Source organism: Pongo pygmaeus, chromosome 6, assembly GCF_028885625.2.
Source record: "Pongo pygmaeus isolate AG05252 chromosome 6, NHGRI_mPonPyg2-v2.0_pri, whole genome shotgun sequence".
Taxonomy (NCBI): Eukaryota; Metazoa; Chordata; class Mammalia; order Primates; family Hominidae; genus Pongo; species Pongo pygmaeus.
The window spans coordinates 50,920,575-50,942,991 of record NC_072379.2 but is presented as its reverse complement, the minus strand read 5'-3'; positions in this window follow the sequence as shown (position 1 = coordinate 50,942,991).

Sequence of the window (22,417 nt, the reverse complement as noted above, 5' to 3'; positions counted from 1 at the left end):
GCTCAAGACCCTTCCCCACTGCCTGGGGCGCTGCAGAACTCAGCTTCGAAACCACTGATCCAGGTGCAGGTGACAAAACTGAGGTCCATGTCTATCCCTCACCGAACTACATGCTCTATGAGAATGGGACAGCATTTGTCTCATTTACTTCTACAACGTCAGCAGCGAGCACAGTGTTTGTTACACATAAGTGCTTCATATATCTATGTATTAAATGTCTGGCTGAATAGATAAGACCATGGATTGTCTAAAATCTAATGCCAAAGCCAATGCAAAATCCCATGTTTGCTGCCTCTCATTTAGGGATCTATCTATTCAAGAGGTTCTCAAACTTGGGTGTGAATCAGAATCATATGGAGGGCTTGTTAAAACACAAATTGCTAGGCCCCATCCCTAGAGTTTCTGTTTCAGTTAAGTCTGGGGTAGGGCCACCAAATCTGCATTTCTAACAAGCTCCCAGGTGATGCTAATGATGCTGATCCAGGAAGGATATTTTGAAAACCACTGGCCTAGAAGAAACATCTAGTGACCAGAACTACAATGACATCTACAGCCTGCTTTATTTTTATCTCAAAATTCAATGTGGCCCCCTCAAACTATGATTAGATGCTGCAAATAATTATCATCTTTGCAATAAAGTCTCAATGCGCTTTGAGAACCACTACTCTATATCAAGCTGCCTCAAATTCTGTATTTTAATTTACCCACATAAACCCAGGAAGACTTGCAGAGTTGGTCTTAAATTTGGCAATCTTCCCCCACTCTCATTTGCAATTAGATGGATTAAGAGCAAACCAGTTGAATTCATCCATCTTTCAGGGAACACTAGTATGCATCCCTGTGCAGATGTGAGGATATAAAGACCACAGGAACCGGTTCCTTCCCTTAGGAAACCTGATTCCTACCTTATCCAGATGCTTCTGGAATACAGCCCCATCAGGAAAGGTGCACCCTGGTTGATATGAGCAAAGACTACAGAAGGGGAAGGGCCCAATTACCCTCTTGCATCCAGCTGGGTAGATGAGTACATGAGATGAGTTCTTTCCCAAGGTGAGTGGCCATGAAGGGGTGGTGGTCAGTCCAAGCTGGAGTCCAAAGGCTAAAATCTCAGCAGTGGTGTGATAGTCACTCAGAAACTATAGATTCCATTCACTGGGGAATCACTAACCACTGACATGGGGAAATAAGGGATAAATGCCAAGGATCTCTTTCAATGTAGGTTTTCATTTCAGGATCATGGAGAAGGACATATCTGGGCTCATTCATGTGGATGCATTTGGAGTCAGGGGTGGCAATCTGCACAGGAGAACACAGATGAGAGAAGCCAGGAAGTGTGAGTGCAGGAATGTGGGGGTAGGCATGGTGAGACAGAAAGAACCAGGGGACACTGAGAACAGGCAGCAGCTACCTGTGTGTGGCCCTGCCTGGTTCCATCCTCCTATTTCTTCAAGAGAAAGCAGGAATCTAAATTTTTGTGTGAAATCTCCGAATTTCCTACTGAAAGCTCAATTTTTTTAAATCTCTGCAGGCCAAATGGAATATTCAAAGGGCTGAACAGCACCCCAAGGTCACCAATTTATAAACTTCATTCTCAGCAAAAGGCACAGTCAAAGCACATATTTAATAATTCCCACAAAAGAACACCCATGCAAATGAAGACAATGAAAATGAGAAGGATCCCAGAAGTGAGGTTCATGATGGTTGGAGGAAGAAAAATATTCAGGAGAAAGAGGGGCCATTTGGCTGAGAACTGAAAAAATTATCTGCATAGCCTGTCCACATTAATCAAATTTGCCAGATAATTGCTAGCCCTACTCCACAGAGCCTGTTAAGCATTCACTTTCACAGCTGTATCCTAAATTTAGCTCTGACTTCTGATAACTGAGACACTACTTTGGGTTTATTTTCTGAGCTGCTTCTGGCGAGCATCCAAGGCTCTGACACCCTCAGGGGTTGTGAAAAGAGACCACCTGAGTTCTGTCATCCCAGGACTGGCTTCCACACCTAATGCTTCAGAGCCCCACAGAGAATGTGAGTGGCCACAATTGCCTGTGGCTGGTGGAGATGCCAAGAACTGGCTCATCCAACTACACAGATGGTTTGGAGCACTGATGGTGTATTTAGTCCATACTGTTAGTTCTAATTAATCCTCCATAAGAAATTCTTATTTTATGGAAGAGGTGATCAGAACTCAAAAATGTTCAACAACTTGGCCAAGGCTACACAGCCAGGAAGTGGCACTGCTGGGATTTTTCCCTGGGTCTCCCGCATTTCTTCCCTACATCTCTACAGGCTGCTGCAATGAAATAAATATGAATTACCTCATTACTAAAATGCTCTCAATAATTCTCTAGTAGGATGTATTGAAAACACAGCAAGATACAAAGTAAGGGCCTTATGGGCTGACAGGATTAAATCTTGCAAACTTAAGCAAGTTACCCTATCACTTTGTTCCTCAGTCTTCTCACTTGTGAAGTGGAGATTGTATCTATGCAGAAGATGACATAAAGAATAGATTAGTAACATATAAAAGAATCTAGCCCTGTGCCTGGCACAGATAAGGCACCCAATAAATGGGATTTTCTTTTTTCCAAATTTTGGGTGGATTGGGCAATTTCCACAAAATTGTATTGGGCAAGCCACACACACACACACACACACACACGCACCCCTTGTGATCCCTGGCCACTCGGCAGAGTTGCCAAAGGTGGGCAGCCTCTGCTGCACCCTTCTTTCACCCCAGAAAAGGACAGAAGCCCTAGCTTCTTGTCCCCACCCTCAGAAATCTTGTAGACATCACCTCCAGGAGTTTTATTCCACAGAATACCGTTTGATTTGGTATGAGCAGGTCCTGAGTTCATAAAACTCCGATTTAAGCAAAGTTAACCAGATTTCCTCCTACAGAACTTCTCAGAGCTTTTAAACGTTTTGTGATGCTCCAAAGAGAGCATAGAGTCTACAGCTTTACCCAGAGTTACATCACCTCTGTGCATCTCTGTTGAGGCTAGCCCATGCCACCCATCAGGACATCCCACCAAGTGGACCCTTCCGGCCTCCCCTTATTTAAATGTCCCATGGCTTACCCTTCTGCATGAACAGTATCCACTAACACTTAGGCCAGTGAGGTTTGGAGCTACATTTCGCAGACGCTGGCTCAAACTCCAGTACAACTACCACGGGAGCTAAAAGACTTGGCAGCCGCTTCCGGAGAGAAGGCGATAATAGGGAGGTAGAGCCATCTACAGGAGATGTTTGGTACTGCACAACAAGAGCTGCGAGGAGCGGGTGAGCAAAGGAACCGGAAGATGCATCACAGCACCTAGTAGAAATCGCTCTGCGCTCCCTTTATTTAACATAGAGATTTAGCAATGAGAGCAGGGTTTTCATGAGCAGACCTTCTATTTTTGTTTGGTGGGGGCGGGTGGAGAGACATGATCTTGACCATAATTTATAACATGTGTGAGGGAGTGAGGGGATTTAAAGTAGGTGTTTCCTCTGCAGGCTTGAATGGGCATTAAACAATACACAAAAGTGAGCCCATTTTCAGTGTCTGTTTATCAGCAACAGTTTTTTTAGCTGTAGGGGTTTTTTTTTTTTTTACGAGGAAAACTAGGGGTGCTCAATGGTTTTCAGGACGTTCTACACAAAAAGTTTGGAAGCTCTTTATTAGAGCAACTAAAACTTCACAATGGTTTCCCAGATATATATTTTGTGTAGTATTTGGAACAATAGGTCTTTCTCCAAAAAAAGTTAGGGCAATAGCATTTAGGTCGTAAGAACTCTGTCTGTTGGATCACATTTTGTGATAAAAAGCAAAATGAGAATCACGTTAATGTGCTTAGTAACAGATGTGCACAGATGTGTTCATGTTGATGAGAAGTCTCTCACAGAGCTCTCAGGGGTGAGGGAGAAGAGTAATGTGCTGGGGCAGATCCCTCCCGGATCCTCTTGTTGGAAGGAATGAGGAGCCTGCCTTCACCCAACATCCAACACTATTCACCAGAGGCCTGGTACATACCAGACACTATGATACATGCCAGGTATAGCGTGCTGAGGATGACAGACCTGTCCCCTGTTCCCAGCAACCCAGAAGAGTGGGAGCAGCATTTCCAAGTATGAAAAATCTCAAAGATCATCTTATGAGGAATTCTGATTAAGAGGTTGTCTTAGTCCATTTTCTGTTGCTTATAACTGAATGCCTGAAACTGGGGAATTTATAAGGAAAAGAAATGTATTTCTTACAGTTATGGAAGCTGAGGATTCTCAGATTGAGGGGCCTCATCTGGCAAGTCTTCTTGCTGATGGGGACTCTCTGAAGAATCCCCGGATGGTGCCAGCTATTACATGCTGGGGGGCTGAGCATGCTAATGTGCTAACTCAGGTCTCTCTTCCTCTCGTTATAAAGCCACTAGTTCTCCTCTCATGATAACCCATTAATCCATTAACCCATTAATTCACTAACCTATGAATGGATTAATCCACTCATGACCCAATTGCCTCTTAAATGTCCCACCTCTCAATACTGCCCCACTGGGGACTGAGTTTCAACATGAGTTTTGGAGGGAGAAACATTCCATCCGTAACAGAGGTCTTTCCAGATTTAAAGTCGAATTTTCCAACACTAAGCAAAGGGGCCTGTTGCCTTCTGTTATGAGGGATAGTTGTGCCCAAAGTAGTTATCATTTGTCTTTTGCAACAACTCAGCAGAAGGTGGGATCAATGCCTTCTGAACACTTCCCATCTGAGAACATTTGTAGAGAAATTTAGTCTATTTCTATAAGAACACTTTCTCTAAGCCATTTGTGCATTTAAGACAAACTTCAATTATCTTGATGATTGATAGTTTATAATTCAATAAGTTAATAAAGGTTATATTATTATCTGGAAATCCAAAGAAGAAGAACCTCAAAATGGTGCTTATCATTTGGAAGGCTCTTAACCCGTTCTATGCCTTGTTTTTTCTTTCTTCTTTTACATCTATTTTGTGTTCCCACTATGACATATTTTATTTTTCTGTACAAGTTATCTTAAATCCTTTATAGAATAGGTAAATAAAATGCATGTTTTAATATTAAAACCTATTGTCAAAAGAGGGGCTTACTTGTATTATCTTAACTTGGATCATCTAGCTGAAGAATCTACAGAAAAACTTTGAATTCCAGCATTCTCATGTGGCCATATCAACGGTAACACAGATACAGCCAAATAAAAGCTGGAAAGAACATTCAAATCCCAAAACCTCAAAGCACCACTTATTCCTGTAGTTGTGGAAAAGCAACATGGCTCTTAATGTCAAAAGGCATAAAACTCACAAGATGACTTTGGCTCTAAAACAAGACAATTACAGAGGACAAGACACTTTCTGGAGAAAAACGTTCAAGTCTAAATATCTTTTACCATTCATAAATGGAAGTCAGAAGAGTGGTTACCTTGGAGCTGGGGTGATAGATTGGAAAGGGGCATGAGAAAAACTTCTGGAATGCTCAGCTGTCCTATATCTCAATCTGAGTGGTGGTTGCACAAGTGATGACTTAGTTTACAATCCATTACTTAAGACTGGCACACCTGACATACTTTTACTATGTTATATCTTGATTAAATTTATAATAATTAGATTTACTGTGTTATACCTTAATTCAATTAAACGTGCTTTACTATGTTATACCTTAATATGTATTAAGTTAATACATATTTATGTAGGATTTTAATTTCAGGAATCTTATTGAATCATAAGATTCCAAAGAGAATTTTTAAAGGGATTAAATTTCATTCATTATATTCTACCTATACTCTATTTGCCAAAATAGGAAAATGAATACATGTGTTTTAAAAGTGCCCACTGAGACTAAGGATTAAAACCAAAGCATGTCTTGCTTGGAAAGAATCAGCACATCTTGCCCCAAGTGAGGATCCCTCACAGACAGCCTAAGACTCTGCTCCCAGATGAGCCCCCCAGGCTGGACACGGAGCCGCAGAGAGTCGGGCTATTAGGGGCTCTCCTCAGGAAGGAGTGGGAGCAGCTGGAGCCACAGGAGCAGCAGGTGCCCTGACAGCCCTTCATCAGAGCTTTGTGTTTAGAAACTCCAGGAAGTCCTTGCTGCACTTGGAAATCTTCCCCTCGCCCCGAACTCCCACAAAGGGCCAGACAGCTTAGAGGGAGAGAAGAGCCCCTCCAAAGGCTCACCAAAATTCTCAGCTCTCTGTTCCTTACTCTGTCCTGCGAGCCCTTAAGGCATTTCAACAATGAACATCTTGATTTTCTGTGAATTTATGGAAGAAAATGTGTCTTTTGAAACAGTATATAGTAGTATGCCCTTATCTGCAGGAAATAGTTCCAAGACCCCCGGTGAATGCCAGAAACTGCAGGCAGTACCCAACCCTATATACACTATGTATTTTTACTATACATGCTACCTGAGATAAACTTTAATTTATAAATTGGGCACAATGTGAGATTAACAACCATAACTACTAATAAAATAGAACAATTATGACAACATGCTATAATAAAAGTCATGTGAATGTGGTCTCCCTTTCTCTCTCTCTCTATCAATGTCTTTCTGTACTGCATTCATCTTTCTTCTTGTGGTGACATGAGATGATACAGTGCCTATGGGATGACGTGAAGTGAGGCGAATGACATAGGCGTTGTGACATATCATTAGGCTACTACTGCCCTTCTGATGATACATCAGAAGGAGGATCACCTGCTTTGGGTGATCCCAGAGCATTGAGCCATGACGATGTAGATTGCTGGGCATCAGGAGCAGACAATGCTGATGTTTGGGGATCCTTGAGTGTTGACGGGTTTTGTTGTTTTTTGTTTTCTTGCCATAACCTGCTGGAAGAACATTACAATCAGTTGTTCTCTTTATTTTCAATTCATCGAAGTGTTGCTGCAGAGGTTGCAATCCTTCATTAAGAATATGAGCAATTTTAACACTGCATTCCATCCTAGGATCATATTCCATAATTTTGTCCTTTAATGTCTGTGTAATTTAAAATGCTTCAGCAAATTTCAATTATGACCACATTGCTGGTTCTGCTTCAGTTTTTTCTTCATCTTTCTCTGCAGATGACTCAAAATTCATCCAATTCCTTATCTGTTAACACTTCTTGATGGCCTTCAATATCTTCTTCCACTTCAGCAAGCATGTCAGCAACCCTTCTCCACTAACTGTCCTGCTGCACAAATGATTTTCCTAACTTCTCCACTGATCCCAGAGAAGCCTTTAAAATCATTCGTGACTTCACTCCATAAGTTCTTCCAGCAGGCATTTGCAATTTCTGGCTTTAATTCATCCTTGCAGCTTTGATGAATGTTGTCCCACTAGCAATAGTGAATGGTTGCACTGCAGTATGTCTAGATTAACTTCTGCATCAATTGCTGATCAAACACAGTCATGCACCGATTAATGCTGTAGATACACTCTGAGAAATGTGTCATAAGATGATTTCATCATTGAATGAACATCATAGAGTGCACTTACAGAGACCTGGATGGTAGAGCCTACTACACACCTAGGCTGTATGGTATAACCTATTGCTCCTAGGCTACAAACCCGTACCACATTACTGTACTGAATACTATAGCCAATTGTAACACAATGATAAGTATGTGTGCACCTAAACATAGAAAAGGTACAGTAAAAATAGGGCATAAAAGACAAAAAAAATTGCACACCTGAAGAGGGCACTTATGATGAGTGGAGGTTGCAGAACTGGAATTTGCTCCAGGTGAGTCAGTGAATGAGTGGCGGGTGAATGTGCAGCCTAGGACATTACTGTGCACCACTGCAGACTTTATCAACACTGTGAATTTATGCCACACTAAATTTATTTTAAAATTACCTTTATTTCTTCAATAATATATTAACCTTAGCTTATTATAACTTTTGGACTTTATAAACTTTTAATTTTTCTAAATTTTTTTATCTCATATTAACACTTAAAATACACATTGTACAGCTGTACAAAAATATTTTCTTATTTTATACGATTTTTTTCTTTTTTTGTTTTTTACTTTTTAGTCTTTTTTTGTTAAAAACCAACATACAAACACCTCCATGAGCCTAGGTAGGCCTACACAAGGTCAGGACTGTCAACATTGCTGTCTTCCACCTCCATATTTTGTCCAACTGGGTGGTCTTCAGGGGCAATAACATGCATGGAGTTGTCATCTCCTAGATGACAATGCGTTCTTCTGGAATGGACCTATCTGAGGCTGTTTGCACTTAACTTTTTCTGAATAAGTAGAAGAGGCACACTCTAAAATAATGATAAAAGGTATAATAAAGGAAAGACATAAACCACTAACATGGTCACTTATTATCATTATCAAGTATTATGCACTGTGCATAGTTGCCTGTGCCTGACTTTTATGACTGGCAGCACAGTAGGTTTGTTTGCACCAACAGCACTACAACTTTGATGAATGTGAGTAATGCATTGCACCATGATGTTACCAAGGCTACAACATCACCAAGCAATAAGAACTTTTCAGCTCCAGTATAATTTTATGGGACCACCCTCATGTATTTGCTTTATTGTTGATCTAAATGTCATCACATAGTACATGACTGTACCAGGCAGGTGTACTTGACCTTGACAAAATGAATGATGCCTTGGTCAGGGGGCTGAAGCAATGGGGTTGTATTTGGAGGTAAAATGCAACATCAACATTTTCTTTTTCATAGCAATCAGATTCAGGATGGCCAGGTGCATTGTCTATTCTTTTTTTTTTTTTTTTTTACTGCAAGCTCCGCCTCCCAGGTTCATGCCACTCTCCTGCCTCAGCCTCCCAATTAGCTGGGACTACAGGCACCCACCACCACGCCCAGCTAATTTTTTGTATTTTTAGTAGAGACGGGGTTTCATCATGTTAGCCAGGATGGTCTCGATCTCCTGACCTCATGATCTGCCCCCCTTGGCCTCCCAAAGTGCTGGGATTACAGGCATGAGCCTCCATGCCCGGCCGCATTGTCTGTTCTTAATAAGACTTTGAATTCCAGCCCTGCCTCTTCCAAGTATTTTTTCACTTCTGGGATGAAGCAATGGTGGAACCATTCCATAAACAAGATGGTCATCACCCACACTTTCTGATCATGTTGCCAGAACACGGGCAAATTATTTTTGGTTGTGTGTGTGTGTGTGTGTGTGTGTGTGTGTGTGTGTGTGTTTTGAGATGGAGTCTCATTCCATTGCCCAGGCTGGAGTGCAGTGGCACAATCCCAGCTCACTGCAACCTCCTCCTCCCAGGTTCAAGCGATTCTTCTGCCTCAGCCTCCCGAGTAGCTGGGACTACAGGCACGTGCCACCAAACCCGGCTAATTTTTGTATTTTTAGTAGAGACAGGCTTTCACCATGTTGGCCAGGCTGGTCTCGAACTTCTGACCTCAGGTAATCCACCCACCTCGGCCTCCCAAAGTGCTGGAATTACAGGCGTAAGCCACCATGCCTAGCCTGGTTTTGTTTTTTGACAGAGTGTGTATTCTTCGTTCTGTACACTACACCTGGCTTTATCATACGCCCTCAGCGTTGCCACCTAATACCAGAGTCAATCTGTCCTTCCATGTTTTATGGTCTTGGTGCCTCCCTTGCACTTTTACAAATATAGGTTCTACGGGACATCTTCTCCCAGAAGAGCCCAGTTTCATTGCAGTTTAAAACTTGCTTTAGATGATATCCTTTCTCCTTAATTAACTTCCAACTCTGCCAGAAATGTAGCAGCATCTTCTTCATCTGCAAATGCAGAAACTCCAGCAATTTTTATATTTTTCAGTCCAAACCTATTCCTGAATCTGTGTAATCATCTCTTACTTGCAGTAAATGCCTTGGCATCACCTGTTTCAGCAAATCCCTTGCTCAAGTCTTGGTATCAGCTCAATGCTTTCTGGTGCAACCTGTTGCCATTGATTGCAACATATTTCTCCTCAGGTCTTCCACCCACAAATGTAATGCCTTTTTCATCTTAACTAAGGACTTATCATGCACTGTGGCCATAACTTTGGCAGTTTGAGGTGCAACAGAAAAATTCGCACAAATTTCTTTTTCCCTCCTCACAATTTCATGGATAGATTTGTTCTTACCATAGATCTTAGTAATCTCAGCACAGGATTTCTTCCTTTCCTTATTAAGTTGAGAACTTTCACCTTTTTACTCAAAGAAAGCACTTTGCAACTTCTTTTTGGCATATCCGAATTGCCAGCATCAGGGAAGCCCTCCTTGCACTCGGAACTCCCCCGCCAAACACAAAGGACCAGAGGGCTTAGAGGGAGAGAAGAGTGCTATTCTGGCACTTTGAGGCATTACTAAATGAAACACCCGAACACAGCACTGCAACACCTTGACAGTTGACCTGACAGAAGCTACTACTAAATGACTGCCAGGTGGGTGGCATCTACATTGTGGATGGACACCCTGGACAAAGGAGGATTTGTGTCCCAGGTAGGATAAAGCAAGACAGTATGGGACTTCACCACACTATCCAGAATGACATGAAATTTGAAACTTATGAATTGTTTATGTGGGGAATTTTCCATTCGTATTGTCAGACTGAGATTCGTGGGTAACTGAAACCATGGAAAGCAAAACCCGACAGCAGTGAGAGAGGCTTCAATTCAAGTCAAATTAACAAGCATGCACTTGATGCCTTGGGCTGTGCAAAGTCCTGGACAAACTGAGACCCACAAAAACACGGTTCCTGGGTACTGCCCAGTGTGGACTGCAGGCAGGGCAAATGAAGGATTACCTGTTGTGCTGGCCAGGTTATGTTCTCAACTCTTGCTTGATAAGACCTGCATGTTGTAGGACATCCTACCATATTCTAACATAAAATATGATGAATGCGCTTTAAAAAAAAAAAAAAAAAACTCCTCAAACTCCTGCCACCAGGAACAGCCACTCTTAGCCTCTTTCTTGCTTACCCCTTCCAGACCTCCCTGCTCAGCCTGCCTTCATTCATCATTGACCCTGTGCCTGGCACTCTGCTAAGGCTTTTTAATCTCACTGTATCCTCACCACAAACCTGGGTGGCAAGTACTATTAGAAAGAGTGGTATTGATATGGGCATTGACGGGAGTGTCAACCTGGTTTTCCAGGCAAGGAGACAGGGAGGTTTAAGAAAGGTCATTAACTTGCCCAGTTGCCCAGCTGGGAAGTGGCAGCACACACTACCGGGACTTTCTGACTGCAAAGCCCAGCTCTTAGCCTCCTCAGAGGGTGAGTCCTATTCCCAGTTCCAGCTGGGCCTCCAGGTGATCTGGAGGAGCTTGGGTAGAGAGAAGCAGATGGTTAGGACAGGAACTGGTCCGGGTGGAGAAAACATTGACGCTTTGTTAAGAAGTTTATGCTTCAGCTGGAAGGCAATGAAGTACCTTCTAAGATTCTTAAGCATCAAAGTAACAAGGCCTGTTTTGTGTTCCAGAAAGATCCTGCTGGCAGCCGTGGGGGTGGTTACCGGGCAGTGCCCTGCAACAGGGTGGGTGCTTCTGAGATAGTCCAGGTAGAGAAGCTTAGGGAGGGAGACCCAAGAAACCTGTCCTAAGTGGTAGAACATTCTAGGCTCCACAGCAGAATGGATGGATGTGAGAGACGAAGGAGAAAAAGAAATCAATAAGAGCCCTAGACCAGGGTCTGACATTCAGTGACCCAGGGGATTCTGTTAATGATGACCTTTACCTGTACTAAGTGCTGTGCTAGGCCCGAGGGTGCAAAGATGAATTAAGCCTGAGTTCTTAACTGATTCACCGGATGTACTCTTGGATGGGATCATGACCAGACCACCTCACACCGGGTTCCACTTGATGGAGAAGTGCAGGATGGTGAGGTCCCATGTGTACCTTCCAGGCCGACACAAACATGCCGTTTGAGGTGAAGGTCTGAAGTTGAAGGGTTAGACAACAGTTGGTTTCCAATCATTCACAAAAATATCTAGATGCCGTAACAAATTGTGGGGGAGGAAGAAAGAAACCATTTATTTCCATTTCTTTAATGCCATCAACATCAACTTTGAGTTTCCCTGTCCCAGATCTTGGTGTCATGCAGGGCCACATTCAATCATATTTTTTAAAGGGTTATTATTTTAAACTCATCCAGACTTGAGCTCTTTGTGTTATTAGAAAAAACAATCTCAGACATACCTTTGGCAGAATTGAATAGTAGTATTAATGCAATTAAATCTAGCTGAATAAGATTTCATAGACCCTGATATTTTATACATAGTGACTTAGCCCCTCTGGAGTGGAGATTTCTGTAATGGGAGCAGCTTTCAGCTTTTGGAAATCTTCCGGTAGCATCAATCTACGTAGAGGGAATCTTGAGTCACACACTCAGGTGAACGAGAATACTGCTTTCTCTGTTTCCCATCACTCCCCTTGACTTCTGACTCTCACAGTCCCATTCCTCCAGGTTAGTGGGACATTGAAGCTCAGTCTTTCTGGGTGTTCAGCCTGCACCCCCCAAGTGTGAGCCACAGGAGTCTCACTGGTACAGGTCACCCATGTGGTCCTTGACCACTGTCCGCAGGGCCTTGTCCATGCGGCGTTTGGGTGTGGAATTTCCTCTGAGACTGCCTTTGGCCATGTCTGCCTGGACTCAGGGTCACAAACTAAAAACCCACACCTCCGATGCGGCCTGCAGAAGTATTTGTTCTTTTTTGGCCCACATGATGATTTTTTTTTCTATTAAGAGATTTCACATTTTTTAAAAACCCAGATGTCCAGGTTCTTGTAAGACCTGTAGGATGTGCCAACCCTGGACCCACATATTCTTAGGGCACCAGTCAGTGGGGGCCAAGCATCAGGTATCCCCATCAGAAAAGGCTGTGTTCCCCAGGCCATCCTGTTCCTAGGATGCCCATGGACATCAACAGCCATGGTCACCCCTGCATCATTGCCCTGCACTTTTGTTTTTCTCATAGGAGAGAAATAGTTTCTGTACCTGTCATAGATCGGGTTCCCCTGCAGCCAACCTTGAGCGAGATTACATGCAGGAAATTAAGTAGGAAGTGCTCACTGGGTCAACTCTTGGGAAAGGAGAAAGGAAGATGCAGAACTGAGCAGAGAGAGAAGCTGTGCTACTATGCAGTCTCAACCACAGCCTCAGCCCACCCACAGAGAGCTGGGAAGCTACATGGCCCTTTAGTTGTGGTGAAAGGATCCTGGGATTCATACTCTTGTACCCACCTGTCATTGGATGCAACTGTCCCTGGAAAGGAGTGTGACCTTGAACCAGAAAGATTTCTTCAGCCGACGGCAGTATCCCGCAGCACCCCCAGCAGCCGAGGAGTCCATCCTTCAGTGGGAAGGGGGATCTGGATGGTGTATAAGAGCATCACCTGTAGCACCCATGTGGGAAGAATCAGCAGGCGAGCAGGGTTGCTGCGGGCCCCTCTGCTCACTGATGCGAGGGTCCTGTAGGCATTTGGGTCAAGGAGCGTGGAAGGCAGACATTCTTCTTGGGGCTTCCACAAGAGCCCAGGGGAGCTGCCCCGGAGGTCTGCCCCCAGACCGCCACCACCAATGCCACAAGAAGCTTCTCACAAGACTCCTCACCATCATCTTTCAGCCCCTCTGCTGTTCCCTAAGGACAGGGACTTTTAGAATACAAAAGTCTAAAAGAATTGCTGATCACTTCCCTCCCTGCCACGAATCTCCCTGAAACAATGGACACAGAGACAGCTACTTGTTGGACTAGGAGGAAGGGAAATGAGAACACGCAGGGAGATAAGGAAAACATAACTGAATGTTGTTGGCTCTCTGCTTCCCCAAACCCTGGCCAGGATTCACAGACCAAGCAGCATGCAGGGCCTCACCCAACCCTACCAGCAGGACCATTCCCAGCCCCACTCCTCACTCGCTAGCTGAGTCCTGCAGCAGGGACACTTCTCACTTTATTCTGAGAGCCCTGACTCCACAGGGATCTGAAAAGCAGCAGCACTCTGGCCAAGACTCAAAGACATGAGGGGACGCCTTGCTCACATCAACGAAGAGGTTCCGTTCCCTTTTTCCTCCACCTGCTTCCTCCTCCTTACTCCTCCCCAGCCTCTGCCCTCTCCACATCACGCCTTACCCCACTCTGCTATTTTCTTTACTAGGTCCTACTAGCACTGGATTATAATTAGGGGGTAAACCAGAGGCTTCATCTGCCAGGAGATGGGGGATCAAGAAGGCCAAGTCAAGGCCATTATGGGAAGTGAAATAAGCCAGGCACAGAAAGACAAATGTTCTTCATATATTCTCACTTATTTGCGGAAGCAAAAAATTAACACAACTGAACTCATGGATATAGACAGTAGAAGGATGGTGACCAGAGGCTGGGAAGGGTAGTGAGGAGTGGGGAGAAGGAAGTGGGGATGGTTAATGGGCACAAAAAAGTAGTTAGAAAGAACAAGACCTAGTATTTGCTAACACAATGGAATGATGATACTCAAAAATAATTTAATTGTACATTTTAAATAACTAAAAGAGTATAATTGGATTGTTTGTAACAGAAAAGATAAATGCTTGAGGGAATGGACACCCTGTTTTCCCTTGTATGATTATTATGCATTACCTACCTGTATCAAAATATCTCATGCACCCCATAAATATATACACCAACTATGTACCCACACAAATTTTAAATTTAAAAGAAGGAAAATCAAGTCATCCTTCTTAGGGTTTCTGGCCAGTGTCCCCCTTCACTGCATTGTACCGCAGCTCCCTCTACCACTGTACCCTTGTAGCCACAGTAGCCTGTGGGCTGATCTCGCCCGCCCACTCTTAGTGCACTTCCTGCCTGCACAGATCTAGTTGGCAGATTTGTAATTGTCTTTATCTACCCTTAGTGTATTTATATGGAGTAGGAAGGAAATACACGCCTATAATTTATAGAAACTATGTATATAATAAAACAAAACAGAGCAGCCTGATACCTATGTTAGGAAATATATCCCCAATTATCCAGCCACACCTAGACTATTATGTAGAGAAGAGGGTGAGTGGTCGACCTGGGTGCTCTGCGTGGTGAAAGGGGGGTGCCCTTCCATAAACCGGATCTCAGAGGCTTTTGTCTCTGTCAGAATCTCTTTTCAATGGCCACAATTATTATGACATTTTTGTAAACGAGTTTGTGTGAAATGAACAAAAGCTCCATCCAGGAAATGCCAAGCGTGGATGATGGGTTTAAAGAAGAACAAGATGACCACTTAGATGCTGCTAGGGGTTGCGGGAGGCAATCCAGCAAGTTCCAAGGTGCCTGAGATTCAGGTAAGTGAGGAGGGAGCACACATCGGACACTTACGGAAGGTGGGAAGGTGGTAGGACCACACTTGCCCTTTTCCAAACCTGGAGAGAAAAAAGATGTTCCCTCTGCCTTCAGCAGCTCTGACTCTGGAACAAGGAGCACAGACGACCCGAGCACTGATTGCACACAGACTGGGAAGACGTGAGAGGAAAGTAGAGGGCGTCATTGCAGCACCAGGGAGAGGGGAACAAATAGGATCTGGCAGGCGGGAGTGGGGATTTGCAGGATGATTTCTGGAGAAGATGACAGTGCTATGGGCTCTAGAGGATGAAAAAGACTTCAAGCAGAGGACATCTCTTCATGGCTGGGGGCGGAGGGACAGCCATTGTGCCAAAGACAATTCTCGGAATAACCACGGCCAATTCATCTCCCCCGTGCGGGGTGGAAGAAGGAATGGAAAGGAGGTGGATTGTGGGGAAGAGTCCTTCACAGGATTCTTCATTCTCCATCCTTCCCTAATATGACCCCAGTAAAATATAACATGAGACCAGTTCTGGTAAAGGGTGCTGTTTTCTTCATCTGCAAACCCAAAGTCAAAGCACAATGCCTCCACTTGCCTTTGATGTTCTGATAAAGATTGAATCTGCCAGGAAGGGCGATACCTGCCAGCTTCCCTTAGAAAATGAAGGCACAGACAGCTCATTAGGAAGACAAAATTATCTTGATTTAGTCCATTTCCGTTTCTCTCCAGTTCACCAAATTCGTGTTAACTGTTATTGGGGAAACTAATTAACTTCTTTGCTCCTGGAATCAATTACTCATGCCCCTGGAATCAGGGGGATAGAGAGTCAATTCAAGAAATATATTTTGATTACCTACTATGTGCCAGGCATTGTTAGAGACCTGGAGATTCAAAGATGGAACGCACACTCATCAGACTACCGGAGTTGCAAAGAAGAGACCCACATAGGCCACCTTCTGCAATGGAAGTGAGTCGCATAGATCATAAAAGCATGCATTTAGCAGGAGTTGCCCTGATATACACATAGTCACCCAGATCCCAGAATTCCTGAACCAGGACCTGAGATAGGCATTGCAGAGAAGCACTGCCTGCAGCTGCCTTCAATGAGGCTCCTCCAGAACTCTGCCCACTACAAAGGCTGGGCTGGGGCTAAAGGCATTGCTTGGGGATATTCACTGTAAAATCCTTTCAGCTCCACTGTACGTTTGAAAATTTTCACTAAAAAAAATGTGAGAAAGAGAGAAGAAAGATCTGTTTTTTAAACCAGTGCTTCTTAGACTTTAATATGCCTGTGAATCATCTGGTGATCTTTTAAAACACTGATTCTGAATGGGGGAAAGGGCATAGAACAGCCAGCTCCCAGGTTATTCCCAGTCCAGCAGAGGCACACTGCGAGGAGCAAGGCCAAACACAGCATGGTGACTGCAGTTAATAACAATGCATTGTATACTTAAAAATTGCTGAGAGAGTAGATTGTAAGGATTCTCACCACTAAAAAAGGAGTATGTGAGGCAATGCCTATGTTAATTAGCTTTATTAAGCCATTTCACAATGTATACATATTTTATTTTTCAGGTTACATTCTAGCTTCAGGAGGTACACATGCAGGTTTGTTACAAAGGTATATTGTGTGATGCTGAGGTTTGGAGTACGATTGATCCCATCACCCAGGTAGTGAGCATAGTATCCAATGGGTTGTTTTTCAACCCTTGCCTGCCCCCCATCTCCCCTGTTTTGTACTCCAGTGTCTGTTGTTCTCATCTTTATGTCCTTGTGATACGGTTTGGCTCTGTGTCCCCACCCAAATCTCATCTCAAATTGTAATCCCCACGTGTCAGGAGAGGGGCCAGGTGGGAGGTGACTGAATCATGGTGGCAGACTTCCCCTTGCTGATCTCATGATAGTGAATGAGATTTCACAAGATCTGATTGTTTGAAAGTGTGCGGCACTTCCCCCTTTGCTCTCTCTTTCTCCTGCCACCATGTGAAAATGTGCTTGCTTTACTTTCATCCTCTGCCATGACTGTAAGTTTCCTGAGGCCTCCCAGTCATGCTCCCTGTTAAGCCTGTGGAACTGTGAGTCAATTAAACCTCTTTACTGGCCGAGTGCGGTGGCTTATGCCTGTAATGCCAGCACTTTGGGAGGACGAGGCAGGCAGATCTCCTGAGGTCAGGAATTCAAGACCGGCCTGGCCAACATGGTGAAACCCCATCTCTACTAAAAATACAAAAAAAAATTAGCTAAGCATGGTGATGGGCACCTGTAATCTCAGCTACTCGGGAAGCTGAGGCAGGAAAATCTCTTGAACCCAGGAGGCAGAGGTTGCAGTGAGCCGAGATCTTGCCATTGCACTCCAGCCTAGGCAAGAAGAGCAAAACTCCATCTCAAAAAAGAAAAACTTTTCTTCATAAATTATCCAGTCTCAGGTAATTCTTTGTAGCAGTGTGAGAACAGACTAATACACCATGTGTGCCCAATGTTTAGCTTATGAGTGAGAACATGCGGTATTTGGTTTTCTGTTTCTGCATTAGTTCACTTAGGATAATAGCCTCTAGCTGCATCCATGTTGCTGCAAAGGACATGATTTTGTTCTTGTTTATAGCTGTATAGCATCCTATAGTGGACAATGTATACATATTTTAAAATATTAAGTGGTATACCATAAATATACACAATTTTTATTTTTAATGAAAAATAACTATTTTCTAAAAGGCCTAAAATGTTACACTACAAAAAGGTGTGAATGTGCTCCAACAGATCAGATCCACTGAGTATAATAGATACACTAGGTGAGGCTACTCTGAGTGGTGAGAAAGGGTGAAGAGCCCTTCCCAGGGGATGTGGAAAGCAAGGGGACCTGTGGCATTAAATACACGGTATTTGCAAGCAGAGATGGGGCTCCAAGGTGGGTCTCACCATTGGCTATTCATTAAAACCCTCCAGGGTAGGTTAAAAATTATGGCCCCACTCCAATGATTATGATTTAACAGGTCTCAGGTGCCCGGGCATAGAAAGTTTTGTTTTGCTTGTTTTTTGTTTGTTTGTTTTGAGATGGAGTTTCACTCTTGTCACCCAGGCTGAAGTGCAGTGGCACCATCTCGGCTCACTGCGAGCTCCGCCTCCCAGGTTCAAGCAATTCTCCTGCCTCAGCCTCCTGGGTAGCTGGGATTACAGGCGCACGCCACCACGACTGGCTAATTTTTTTGTGTGTTTAGTAGAGATGGGGTTTCGCAATGTTGGACAGGCTGGTCTTGAACTCCTGACCTCAGGTGATTCACCTCCCTCAGCCTCCCAAAGTGCTGGGGATACAGGTGTCGGCCACCATGCCCAGCTGGAAATTTTTAGAAAACCTTTCTGGATAATTCTAATGCACACCCGGGGTTGACAACAGGTGTCCTGCACTGATTCTCACCTGTGTGTTCCGAGCTGGCAAGCTGAGACACAGGTGGCCTTCGTGATGGGCTCTCTCCTTACTCTGCCTGTAAAGACTGAAGCTCAGCAGGGGTGAGAGTGATTTTCTTTACCCCACAGGGAGATTGGGCTGTGCAGCGCCATCCCCAGTCATGCCATCACGCAGCGTGGGGCAGTCTTTCCTTTCATCATGCATTCTTACAGCTGGCAAGGAATTTGGGACCCACAAGGCAGCGGGCAGCCCAAACCAAGGCTCACAGGGGCCCTGTGACCTCCCTGCAGTCACTTTGCCAGGAAACAAACACACCAGGAGAGAGGTGAAGGCCTAGTACCTCCCAGACCAAGGCTCCCTCTAGGAAACCTGCGAGAACATACTTTTGACCCTCAGGTGCAGATGTCCCCAGGCCCTCTCTAGGGGAAGAAAGGATTTTGTGGCCTCCATCCATCTCACCAGAGCAGCGCTGAAGGGAGAAGGGGAAGGGAGCCGGGAGCTGCTTGATAAGCTCCTATATACTATACGCCTGGCCGGAAGCCATCCCAAGTAGCATCTCTTCTAATCCTCACAGCATATGGGGACACCATGGTCTTGAGTGGTGGGTCTGGTTGTACCCATCTCCCCTGCTGGGCCCCCAAAGGGGCTCTCCAATGAAGGGTAAAGAGCCCAGGCGAGAAGCTGGGCTTCCATTTCTGTTTGGAGACACCACTGGGTGGGCCAAGTTCTCAGGCCCACCAAGGACTGACAGCACTAGCCAGGGGTTCCCCTCCAACCTCTACCCCAAGACACACAGGAGCTTGATTCTATTTCACCAGCCAAGGGCTCCTCCTCCCCAAATCCACGTTCTGGTTACAGATAGCAGGGTCCACTAGAGGGTCATGAATCACTCCTATTATTTGCAGTTCTGAAACCAATCAGTCTGAAAGGTCAGCCATCCCCCGCATTGAGCACACTCTCATAGTTAGGCCACAGCAACCTGGGGGACTCTGGCCCTGGCCCTTTGACCTGCCGCAGTGACTGCCTATGTGCCAGTGGGAGATGGGACACAGAACAGCCTTCTAGACAACAGGGCGCTGCTCCCAGTGGCTGCACGGCCCAAACCCATGACTGAAATCAGAAGAGAAGCCAAGTCCAGGACAAGAAAGCCTCCCTATTGCCAAGCCAAACACGACGTCGTGGCAGCTAAGGCCTCGGCAGCACCTTCCCAAACTGTGGAGAAGGAAGCAGAGCCGCTCTCTGCCGTGAGGTGTCAGACCCTCCCAGGCCACCAAAGGAAAGTCTAGTGGATGGCACCTCCCCTGCACACCCCGGAGTAAGGGTGGGAACCTCTCATATCCTGGCATGAGTGAATGAGTGAGTGAATGAATGATACTCGTTGATCTCTGCTCTGAACCAGGCACTGGGAAGGGGCCTTTTACAGGCTACCTCAGTAAATCCTCACCGCAAAGTAGATGTAGTCTGGCCCCAAACCAGGCCCAAGGAGGCTGGCTAACCTGCCCATGTCACACCGATAAGGGGCACATGACAGCCGGGATCTGCAGGATATGTTAAGGGCCCTGGGTCATGTGAACCCCCAGAAGGTCAAGGTCATTTCCCCCCAGCCACCGCTTTCTGAACTGGAGGACTGAGACACACCTGGAAAACAAAGCCCACAGACACACCCAAACCCCGAAGGAGAAACAAGTGCGGACTGGGGAGCTGCTTTCAGGACCGCCCAGGCTGACTCTGGGCCCGCGGCAGGGCGGGGCGGGGGTCGGGGGAGCGGAGTTGGGGGATAGGATTCGAGCACCCCCGGGACAGAGCATTGCCAAGTGAGCCGCATCCCTGCCTGGAACATATGAGAGGTGCGGGGTGTAGGGGAAGTGGGAGCACGCGAGGGGTCTGGGAAGAGGGCAGACCGAAGGCTGAGACCACCGCGACAGACACCTATCCACCTTCACACTAAGGACTGCTCGTTTTACTGATCGGGACTCAGCCGGTAGCGCTGGGCGGTACCACGCGCCGCCAGTGCGGATCATCTGGACACTGGCGCCACCTAGTGCTGGCAGCGCGGCAATGGCCCTTTTACCAACTCGCGCGTCTATAGTGCGGCCTCACACAACCTCTGCAGAGTCCATGAGCCCTGGAGAGCAGAAGTGGTTTGTCTAAGGATAGGGCAGAAATGGGCCAGGAGCTCAGCCTCCTAATCACCAGTCCTGGGGCCCCTAAGGAGCACCTTGGTTCTCAACTGTGTGTGGGCTGCAACACAAAGGACAGGACCTTCCCAGACAAGAGCCACAGTTGCAGGCAGATGGTCTGCTCCCTCCCTCGGCCACCAGCTGTGCCCTCCTTTCACCTTATGAAAAATGTATCCCCAGGTTACAATTGAAAAGAAAATAAAACTTCCAGCAGTATCAGAAATCACAAGCCCTAACTGCAGTTGACACAACTAAATAAGGTTTCAGCAGTAAGATTTCTCCCTGAGGCCTCCGCAAGTCTAAAAATCTGCAAATCATGCACATCCCTGAACTTCTTGTTCCACCCTCTTTACCCCTTATTCTGGAATGATGAAGGGGAAACACATGTGCATGGGTGCAATTACCATACAGCAATCTTTGCCTATGTGCTAATTTATAAGACAAGTGAATTGTCCACAAACCGTTGGTCCTTTAGCAATTACTAATGACCAATTGCCAGTGGGCCAACACATTGCTGAGCTGGTGTTCTGGAAGGTGGAAGCTCCATGCTGTATGCCACGAGGCCCTCTCCTACAATGAGAACCATCAGGCAACTATCCACCCAAGCCTAGGCTCTCAGAACTTGCCTTAGAAGTCACTGCCTGACAGCCATCCTTTCCATAGGAAGGTGAACTGCGATTCCAACCAGTCAGCACGTGCTCCCTCCGTGGCAACAGCTTGAATCCAGGCAGAGGAACAAGCTTTTGCTGCGCTGTGGTTCTCTTTTGAGGCTAGAGAGACTGGAATGCTCTTTCCCTAGATTTGCCCTCAATCTTCAAGGCCAGCTCCTCCAAGATATCTTCCCTGGCTCGCCCCTGCCCAGTATGGTGGCCACCCCCAACCTCTCCTTCCTCCCACAGCACCTTGTAGTAAAATTCAAACAAACAAAGCTTTCTGCTCAAACCTTCGCATGGCTTTCATTGCTCTGAGGACAGAAACCAAAGCCACCCCCGCAGCCCTTGCTGGTCTGGTCTTGCCTCCCAGCCCCTCCCTCACTCCACGGCCGCTTTGCTTCTGCTCTCCAGCCCACCCACCTCCTCTCGGACCCTCGGTTTCACCTCCAAAGAGTCTAGTACACTCTGAGCCCTCAGCCTGAAGTGCTTTTCCCTCCTCTGTCCACCTGGTCACGTCTCCTTGGGGAAGCCCTCGTGACCTCCTTAAAGGGCCAGATCACCCTGTTAGAGGTTCTTTGGGCCCCTTCATGGCACTTGTTCATGTTCTTATTTGGCCAACACTAGCCCTGCCAGGATTGAACATTCCAGGTTGGGTTTTGTTCATCTTCTATCCCACAGTTGCTGTGGCATTCCACAAGAATAATGGCGACAATATCCATGTTTATTGGGTACCTGCTCTGAGCTGAACCTTGTGGAAGTGCTTTGACCATGTCCTCTCCCTCATCTCAGAGCAACTGTAGAAGGGAGATCACCCACATTTCACAAAGGAAGACAAGGAGGATGAGTCACAGCTCACAGCTGTGAAGAAGTGGGGCTGGGATTTGAACCCAGGGATTTCTGATGGCAAAGCCTGTACTCCTAGCTGCTACTCTAT